The sequence below is a fragment of the Trypanosoma cruzi genome, genomic scaffold (genome assembly GCF_000209065.1).
Source record: "Trypanosoma cruzi strain CL Brener 1047053516699 genomic scaffold, whole genome shotgun sequence".
In the NCBI taxonomy this organism is placed as follows: domain Eukaryota; phylum Euglenozoa; class Kinetoplastea; order Trypanosomatida; family Trypanosomatidae; genus Trypanosoma; species Trypanosoma cruzi.
The window spans coordinates 143,261-151,738 of NW_001849572.1; the positions used below are offsets into that span (position 1 = coordinate 143,261).

Here is an 8,478-nt window from a genome sequence, read left to right on the forward strand (position 1 = left end):
GGCCTCCGTCCACGAATCCCCCTTGTCACCGGACTCGTACACCCTGCGGTGGCCATCATCACACGCAGTCATCATCATGAGCTTGTCCTTCCACTCCACGACGGAGGGATCACTGCAGCCACCGTCAGACATCCCCTTCGACAGCTTCCAAACTTTAGTATCCTTCGAGTGTAGGATCAGCGAGACATTGTTATTTTTGCCATCCTCTTTTGCCCCGACCTTCTCCTTCACTGCCTCCACTGGGAACACAAGCGTACCGTCCTCCATCTGAACACCCGATCCACCGCTGCCAATCAACCCCGTCAAGGATCCGCCATGTTCACCAAGAAAAGTGCACGGGATACTGAGAGTATCATTCCAATGGATTCGTTTGTTAATTTCATCCTCAGTGACTTTCCCTTTCGCCAGCAAAAGTCCCCATGCAGCCACGCCAGACGATTCCAATTGACAAGTAAGGACATTTTCACTGATGTAGATTCCAGCAAGCATGTAAATGTCATTTCCCTTCACAACCGTTGTTGGCCGGCCCACATGTACTTTCTTAATGCCTTGGGAATCTGCGTGTTTCGCTGTATGGGAAGGGCAGTTCCCTCCATCGGAAGGACATTTATCCAGTAATTGCGTCTTTACATTAGCTTTATCGAGGGATTTTGGGGTTTTATCTTCCAAATTCAGGAACTCCGAGGCAATCCCAGTAAAAAGGCATTCATCATTACTGCACTGCGCCTCCGCAACGGCAAACACATCACCCTTCATCTCAACAAGACTGGGGAACATAGAGAAAACTCACCTTTTCTTCTTCTTTCTTATCTCTCCAATCAAAATATTCCCCTGGTTGAGATCCAGGACATGACTTTGGTTTCTTAGGTTCCGCAGCCCCATCAGTGTTGCTGCAGCAAAACATCGCGACGACGAGAAGCAGCACCGCGGAAATAAACACACGCCGGGACATGTTGGGCCTCTGCGGCTCACTCTCTCTTCTTTCCCTCCTCCTTCCGCTGGATCCGGTCACGCAGCGACGGTTGTGTGTGCGGGGTGCCTTCACTGCAGCAACACGTGAGTGCATGTAAATATGTGTGTGGGCGGTGTGTGTGCTGTTGTTCCTTTCAGAGACGTCAAATTCCACAGTGGCGATTCGCGTTTGGTATTAACTTCCTTCGTAGCCTGAGTGTGTTTGTGTGCAAGAAATCAAAGTAAAATCTAAAAAGCACCAAAACAGAACGTGGCAGAGGAGTGGGTGGCGCCACCATCCACAGTGTAACGCATCCGCTTCGTCGTAACCGCCACAGTAATTACTCTCACCGTCCACAACGGCCCAAGCACTGTGAGGCCACACACAGAAGCAGAGTCATTGACGGTTGCGCACGGGCCAAGACGCCCTCCGGCAAACAGCACCAACCAACAGACAGCCAGCAGAAATTAAAGGCGAGCAAAATCCCAAGTGCTGCGGGATCCTTGCAAGCAGCGCTCCCTGATCGCAGGGCCTTTAAAGCGTTCCTCGCTGCAACATCCCCCACCACCCCCTCGGCGTGTCGGTGGATTTTCCCGTTCACCGGAAGAAAAACGGCGGGATGCTTCGGCAGTGGTCGAAGACACACAGAGTGCGCCGTCGATGCGATCAACGAGCGCAGACCCTCGTGAAGTGCGATCCCACAACTGCGATCCCTCCATTTACTCTCCTGGACGTGGAGGAGGCATGAAACGTCCTCTTCTCTACAGTAGTCCTGAAACGCAAAAAAAATCCGTAGGACATCCCGCGCAGCCACGGCCTCCTCAGCAGCCTGACAGTCCACGCCGTCGCATCGCTCCTCAAGAGGTCGCCAGGCCCGGTAAGGCAAGCAAAAGGGGACCAGCAATTTGTTAAAGACGTTCAGAAAAGTGAGGCGCAGCAGTCGGGTGAGTGCGGCTCATCCACGTCCTCCGCCTCAACAGACCCACCACACAGTCGAATCACACACCCGAAAGGAGCCGTGGCGTCTGACAAAATAGCACGGCCAATAGCACCTCGTGCTCTCCCCAATGTAGTGTCGTGGCACACACGAAGCATCACAGGAAGGGCCACATAATTGCATCCCATCGGCATAAGCACGGAAATAAGGCACATAATTTGCCCCAGTGAACTCCCATCCAAATCGTCTCAGCCACAGAGCTTGTGTCGCCAACCCTCAGGAAGGGCTGATGCATCAACTGCCGCTGAACGATCCCCCGGCGATGAAACAAAAAGAGCCACCGTCTCTCAAGGTTCGTCATCACCCTTTCCTCCATTGAGGGAAAAACAGCAAGGTGACGGTGTGGGCGTGTCTAGCTGAAAGAAATGAAGGAAGTGGCTCCAGCCGTGAAACAAATTAAACGGATCCTCCTCCCGAATCCTTTCAAAGAGACCGGTCGGTCAGCCGCCGAGGTTGACGGCGCGGAGGACAACACCTTGAATGTGTGGAGCACCGCAGCAACCTGAATTTATTCTGCAATATCCGCGGTCAGTTCATGAAAGTACAAAGAAGGGACAGCAAATTCAAGGGGGCGTGTGAACCTGTCAGTGATCACCCGCGCCGGAGGATCGCCACCTCCACCCTCCAAAGGCACCTCAACGACGTCAAATATTTCCACCGCATGGCACCCACAACACAATCGCGTGGCATAAACTACCGCCTTGCAGCACCCCGTGCAGTGCGGCAATCAAAAACCGTCTCGAACACGGCGTGCGACAAAGGTACCGAAAGAAGGTGCAGCAAATACCCTCCACATCTCAGCAGTTCCAATCATCCAGTAAAAGACAGGAGCACCAGACAGTACCCATGGACTCACCAAATATGGCATCAAAAGGCAGCGAGATGCTAGATGCCGAAAGGCTCGCATTTCTTCCCCCCTGACACTTCCACGGATGAATGCAACTGCCGTGCCCTGCGGCCTCTCGACCCCTTCGAGACAACGTTGCAGCCACATGGCGACGGCTCAATGTGGCTGGCGATCAGATCCAGTCGTCGCAGCAAAACAGTACAGAAAGTAGGGTGGTGGGCCCGCACATTCGCCTCGTTGATGCCTGCCCCCACCGCAAGAGTAAAACTCGTCTTCCCAACAGCCGCGCTTCGGGTGGCTGAAACACCTGCCCTCACGCCGGCGATGACATCTGCAAGCGCCTGTAATTCCTCAACACCGCCCGTCAAAAAAAAAAAAAAAAACCGGCGCTCAAACCCTGCAGCCACACATCCCTCGTAACCATCTGCAAACTCGTTGTCCTGCAGAAACACCCGAACAACATAACAAGAAGGCCGTGCATTGCTGGCAAGGGACAATAACACGTTGCTTTCATCCTTCAACGGAGGATTATGCCTCCTGCGTAACGCGGCCACAAGTACGCGGTGCGCCAACACCGAAGCGGTGGGCATTTTGCTCCATGACCCTCCCCCTCCACAGGGGCCCAAGAAGTGCAACAGACCATCCTCTCACCAAAGAAAAGGCCGAATGGAGCGAACACTGCAGTGTGCGGACCACCCAGCAGAAACACCCTCAGAGGACGAATGCTCTTGAATGTCCTTCAGAATGGGCCAGCGGGTTGGCCGTGAAGTCAACAGACACCGGAGAGCCACCTGCTCTGCACGCATCCAATGACGCAATTGGGAGCGCAATGTTGCAGTGCACATCAACCACCCTGTTCTCGTCTCCGTCTGTGCCGGCACGACGGTCCTGCCATCGCCCTTCGCCCTCACAAAGTATTCCACAGGGTCCTTTGAACCAGAGACAACCACACGGCAATATTCCGCCGGAGGAGTGCTCTCCATACCGCACAAAACAAAATTTTCCCAACGTCGAGGACCGCAGTGAAAACGGGCATAACGATGAGCAACACGAGGGTTCTCTGTGCCCTAATTCATCACAACACTCTATCCTCCGTTGGTTCAGGCCTCTGCCACACGACGAGGCACAGATGTAACGTCACTTACACGCAACAGAGTGAAATCCGCAAGAACATCGTCATACAGGACGCAACAACCACCAGCCCACTCAGCAGCCGTTGTGGCCATATTCCGCGAAACATGATCCACGCCCACAGAGAACTTGTTGTCCGGTTGCACAAACAGTTGATGGGCCAAGCAACGTGGGCCCAAGAAAGACGGCACCAGTCGATATTAGGCCTTGAAGCCGCCAGTGAGAGCCATTGATTGGAATAAACACCAAAGCCACCAACGGCCAAAAAGAACTGCGACAAGGCACTCGTACTTCAAACAAAGAACGGATTCGTCTCGTCCAGGAAGAAGAAATAATAAATAATATTTTTCCTCCTCACAGTGCCTTTCAGCAATGAAACACCATCATGCGATCCGCCCTTATCGGCATTACTCAGGAGCACAAGACATGTGCAATGTGTAGAGGGCTCTGCAATCAGGCGGATGAGAGATGCTCCACGGTGGCACTCAGACTCCTTCCGGGCCAAGCATCAACCAGTCGTGAGCGGCATGCCTCTTCATGGACTCTCCGTTTTGGTACCAACCGAGACGGAAGGCCTTCGTCGCTCAGCACCAACCCCGCGTTGCGTCGTGTCGTCAAATAAAACAAGTGAGGATGGCAGAGCGCATCATCGGGGAAATCGCCCTCAAATGTGGGAAACAGCATCGCACCCGCCGGAAAAAGGTGCGCATGATGTCCCTCCACGTCAGCCGCGCAGCCTGTCAGGTGAAGGAAAACTTGTTAAAAAGGAAGTCAGCGCACTCACCTCCACCCCAGGCAGTTTTTTCAGGAGAATCGAATCATCAATTCGGGGGCTCCACACTTCTTGAGGGATATTGTGACCCTCTGACACGTCCACGTGCATGCCCACACAATGTCCTATTTTCTTTCCCTCCTCTGCATGCGCCCGCATCGTCTCTTAAGCCCCATCCAGGACAGATTAGGTAGCGAGTGGCACCTGGTCAGCCAGCGGCGTTCCATTCCTTAAAGCAAAGAAGCTCCCAGCCCCAAAATCACTGGCCATCAATCAGTGATGCCGTTGGCACAGGACCTCCTCTGGCCAACGCCACACACTTGTTCCGGAGTACATGTTGTCCCATGCCTCGCTGACGCCACCCTCAGCATCCCCTACAGGTACACCGTGCATTCACTCCCAAAATACAGGTGTGGGCTACACCTCAAGAAAACCGCAAAATGCGCCTGCAAACTGCTCGTTGAAAGTTGTCATTGTGTTGGGTCTCGGGGGCAACGCACTCACACGTCGCAGCTCCTCAGAAGATCAAAGAAGATAGCAATCATCATTCAATTGAGATGGGCTTTGCAAACCCCTCGCGACATTTTGTCCGATGGGGTGCTTCAGTGCATATGAAACCCTGTCCGTGGGACGGAATGCCTATGCGCTCTAAAAGAGTAAGAATAAACTCACGGGAGAAGAATACATAACATAACGGAAGCAAAATGCCACAAATAAGAAAAGACGGTGAAAAATTATATGGAGGGATATATATATACGAAAATAAGCTTTGATCAATGTATAGATATATCGATATGGGTATGAGTTTAAAAACGATACTTTATTCTTATTCATTGATGCATCTGTATAGATATGGATATATCCCTTCTCTCTCCTACAAATTGACGGATTGCTTGGTTTCTTGTCTTATTGAATTGCTATTTTATTGGCTGCATATGTATATAGATAGGCATGTAGATATCGGTATGAATATCTATTCAGCGCTGTTGATATATATACTGCTACTACTATTCCTCGTGTCTCCTAAAATAAATACGAAGGCCCACACGCCGGCCACCATCGCAGAGCACGTCCGCCCAACGATCAGAGATTTAAAAGAGAGCCCGGCACCCGAAGTGGGAGCCGCAGCGGAGGCCGTGAAGCACACACCACCGCTACGCACCCGCCCCGGGGATAGCGCGGTGGCTCGATAATCCGTTGCTGCCAAGAATCAATAAAACAACAAATCACAGAACCAACCAAACATGGACGCCATAAATGAGGAAAGGGAGAGGAGAGCAGCCTGCCAGGAGCAAATACGGCCTGCCGCATCTGCGAGGGGCCTCGTGCCTTCTCGCCGCACGGAGGTACTGCCGGGCAGTGCCTTTCCACTTCAAAGTGGAACCACAGCAATATTTCCGTGAAGCACGACTTCCTCACCTCCCCGATGTCCGCTCCATGCTTTTTTCTGGGTGCCTGCAGAGCCGGGCAGCGGAGTAAATGCCGACCTGCCTCTCCGCACAGTTCCGGTCGGCCGGTTTCCACAATGTCCGGTCGATGCCTGTGGCGTGCCGTGCGGTAGCGGGTCAGTCAGGCATTGCTGTGGCACGGAAACCCGCATGCTGGACGGCGAAGCTAAACTGGTGGGGACCCCATCGGGCTGTCGTCACCGGGCAACGTGCGACTTCTCGGCGGCCTGACCTCTCTGCCGTCGTGAAATCGGCGGCAGCGTGACGTTCATCAACGCATGTGTGCGTGCCATTTTAGGCGCACGGTGCACTGTTTCTCGATGGTATGCTCCTCCTGTGCAGAGGCGGGGTTTCTGTGTGGGTTTGATGTTCTTCATGCGGAGGTTCGAGCTTTGCAGCGCGTGGCTATTCAATCTCCATTTTTAGTGTCACGACTTTCTTTCTGTCGGGTGTTTGTGCCGGGTGTGGGTGGTCAATCCCCCGGCACTGCCCGCCTGCCTGTCGCATCAAGGGCATTTATGAGGTGCCTCCTTCTTCGGTGCCGACCGTGGCTCTGTGCTGGAGCGCTCGTGTGCTCGTATGCGGGATGGTGGTCCCGTTTTCGCTTGAGCCCCGAATTCACCGCACGTGCATTCGAACGGGGTGGATGCCGTCAGACCGTCATATTCCTGTCAGCGCCTCCTATTTGTCGGGGGAACTCTTGCTTGTGGAAGTGCTGAGGATAAAACACGATTCCGGCTTGCCTTTCGTACGACGCCGTGCGGAAACTGCATGGGGTGGCTTCGGCCTGGGCCGTGCAGTCTGTGGCGGAGGTGCGATCGGTGTGCCGTCTCTCGCTCTCGTCCTCGCTCAAGTGCTGGGCGGTTGTTCCGGTGGGATTTCTGGCGGTTCCGACTCACCGGGAAAGTTAACTTTCCACAGCGCCTGGGAGCGCGTAATGCCCTGGGCGTTAGCCATGTGCGTCACGACAATAGTGCGGCAGCTGCAGTGCTTGCCGCACACCGGGCAGTCTGCCGGGCGTCGGATCGTGGCGGGGTGGAGTCCAGCGGGAGGAGGAGGCGTTTCCGTGCGAAATTCTTTGCGTGTCTGCTGTGCGGCATCCGCGCCGCACCAACGGCACGTGCGTGGGGTGGCGGGTTGCAGTGGTCGTAGCAGCCATCCGTATTGTGTGCGAAACTCCGGAGCAAAAGCAGGCTGATGCGGCCTCTTCCCCACGAGTGAGGGTGGCGTCCGTGCGCGTCGGTTACCAGTCGCCTGACACAGTGGAGCGGCGAGTTTCGGCCCTGAGCTGTCGGGCACGAATAATACGTTCGGCCAGTGCGACGATGCCGGTGCTCCATGTGCCTGTGAGCTGTGCGAGGTCGGACGCCTCCTTGGCTTATGCATCACATGCTTCGTTCTTGGGTATGTCGCAGTGGCCAAAGGCAAACTGCATTCGTGTGTGCGCTACTCAGTGCTGCGGGCGGGAAAAAAGGGGTACGTCCACAATGTGAGTCGCCAGGTGATCCAGAACCGTCGACGTGTGCTCGCGTGCTTCCACGATTCAACGAGAAGTCGCATAGACGCACGCTGCCGTGGAAAAAGTCTCGGCGAATATCGTACTCTTCATGCTAACACCGCACTCCTCTGTATCGGCTGTGGTGCATCAATTTCGCACGGCCGGAAGGGAATTGGGAAAAAAAGCAATTCCTCGTGGAGGCATCTCCGTACCAGCGCGGCCAATCCGCGACGATATCCCTTGCCTGTGGAATGAGGCGCGCTCGAGGATAAGCGTGGAACGTGACTGGGATGGCTTGGTCCGTCATTTCCACCGCTAAAGAGACATCGATCACCCTCTACAATCGCCACACCAGAACAGGCTGGAATCATGGCAATGCGTCGCGCCCCAATACATAATCCCGCTCAAAGACGTTCCTGGAAACTGGATCCCTGCTACTACTCCGTCGCCGCTTTGCTTCTGAGAGCCGTAATGCCTCCTGCATGTAAATCCACGGTAAGGCAGAGCTGCAATTCATTAATTCCACTAGGCGGTTCGCTGGATCCTTCCTCCATTGCACAAAATGAGCGTTGAGTTCCTCGCACGCAACTCCATGAAATTACAGTCCGATACAGCACAACATCAGGAGTAACAAGAGCGACAACTCAATCCCCTTCCACACAGTCATCGTGGAACGGGAAAAACTCCTGAATGCACCCGCTCAAAATAGAAACAAGTCGATAGAAACAACGATCAACAAAACTGTCCGTGCTGTTAACGACGGCTGGCTGTGGTGTGCAGCACAGCCATGGCCCTTCAAGCACCGCATATTTACTAATTCCAATTAGCGTACG

General features: G+C 54.0%; 2 pseudogenes, besides 2 other annotated features; both read right to left on the reverse strand.

The window, feature by feature from the left end:
- On the reverse strand, positions 1–1,066 carry Tc00.1047053508159.13 (annotated as a pseudogene; the record flags this gene model as incomplete).
- Positions 1–1,612: a sequence feature (heterozygous, Esmeraldo-like haplotype).
- Positions 1,550–5,386, reverse strand: Tc00.1047053508159.26 (annotated as a pseudogene).
- Positions 1,613–8,478: part of a sequence feature (areas not merged during assembly with more than two copies in the genome that could not be assigned to a particular haplotype) that runs on past the window's edge.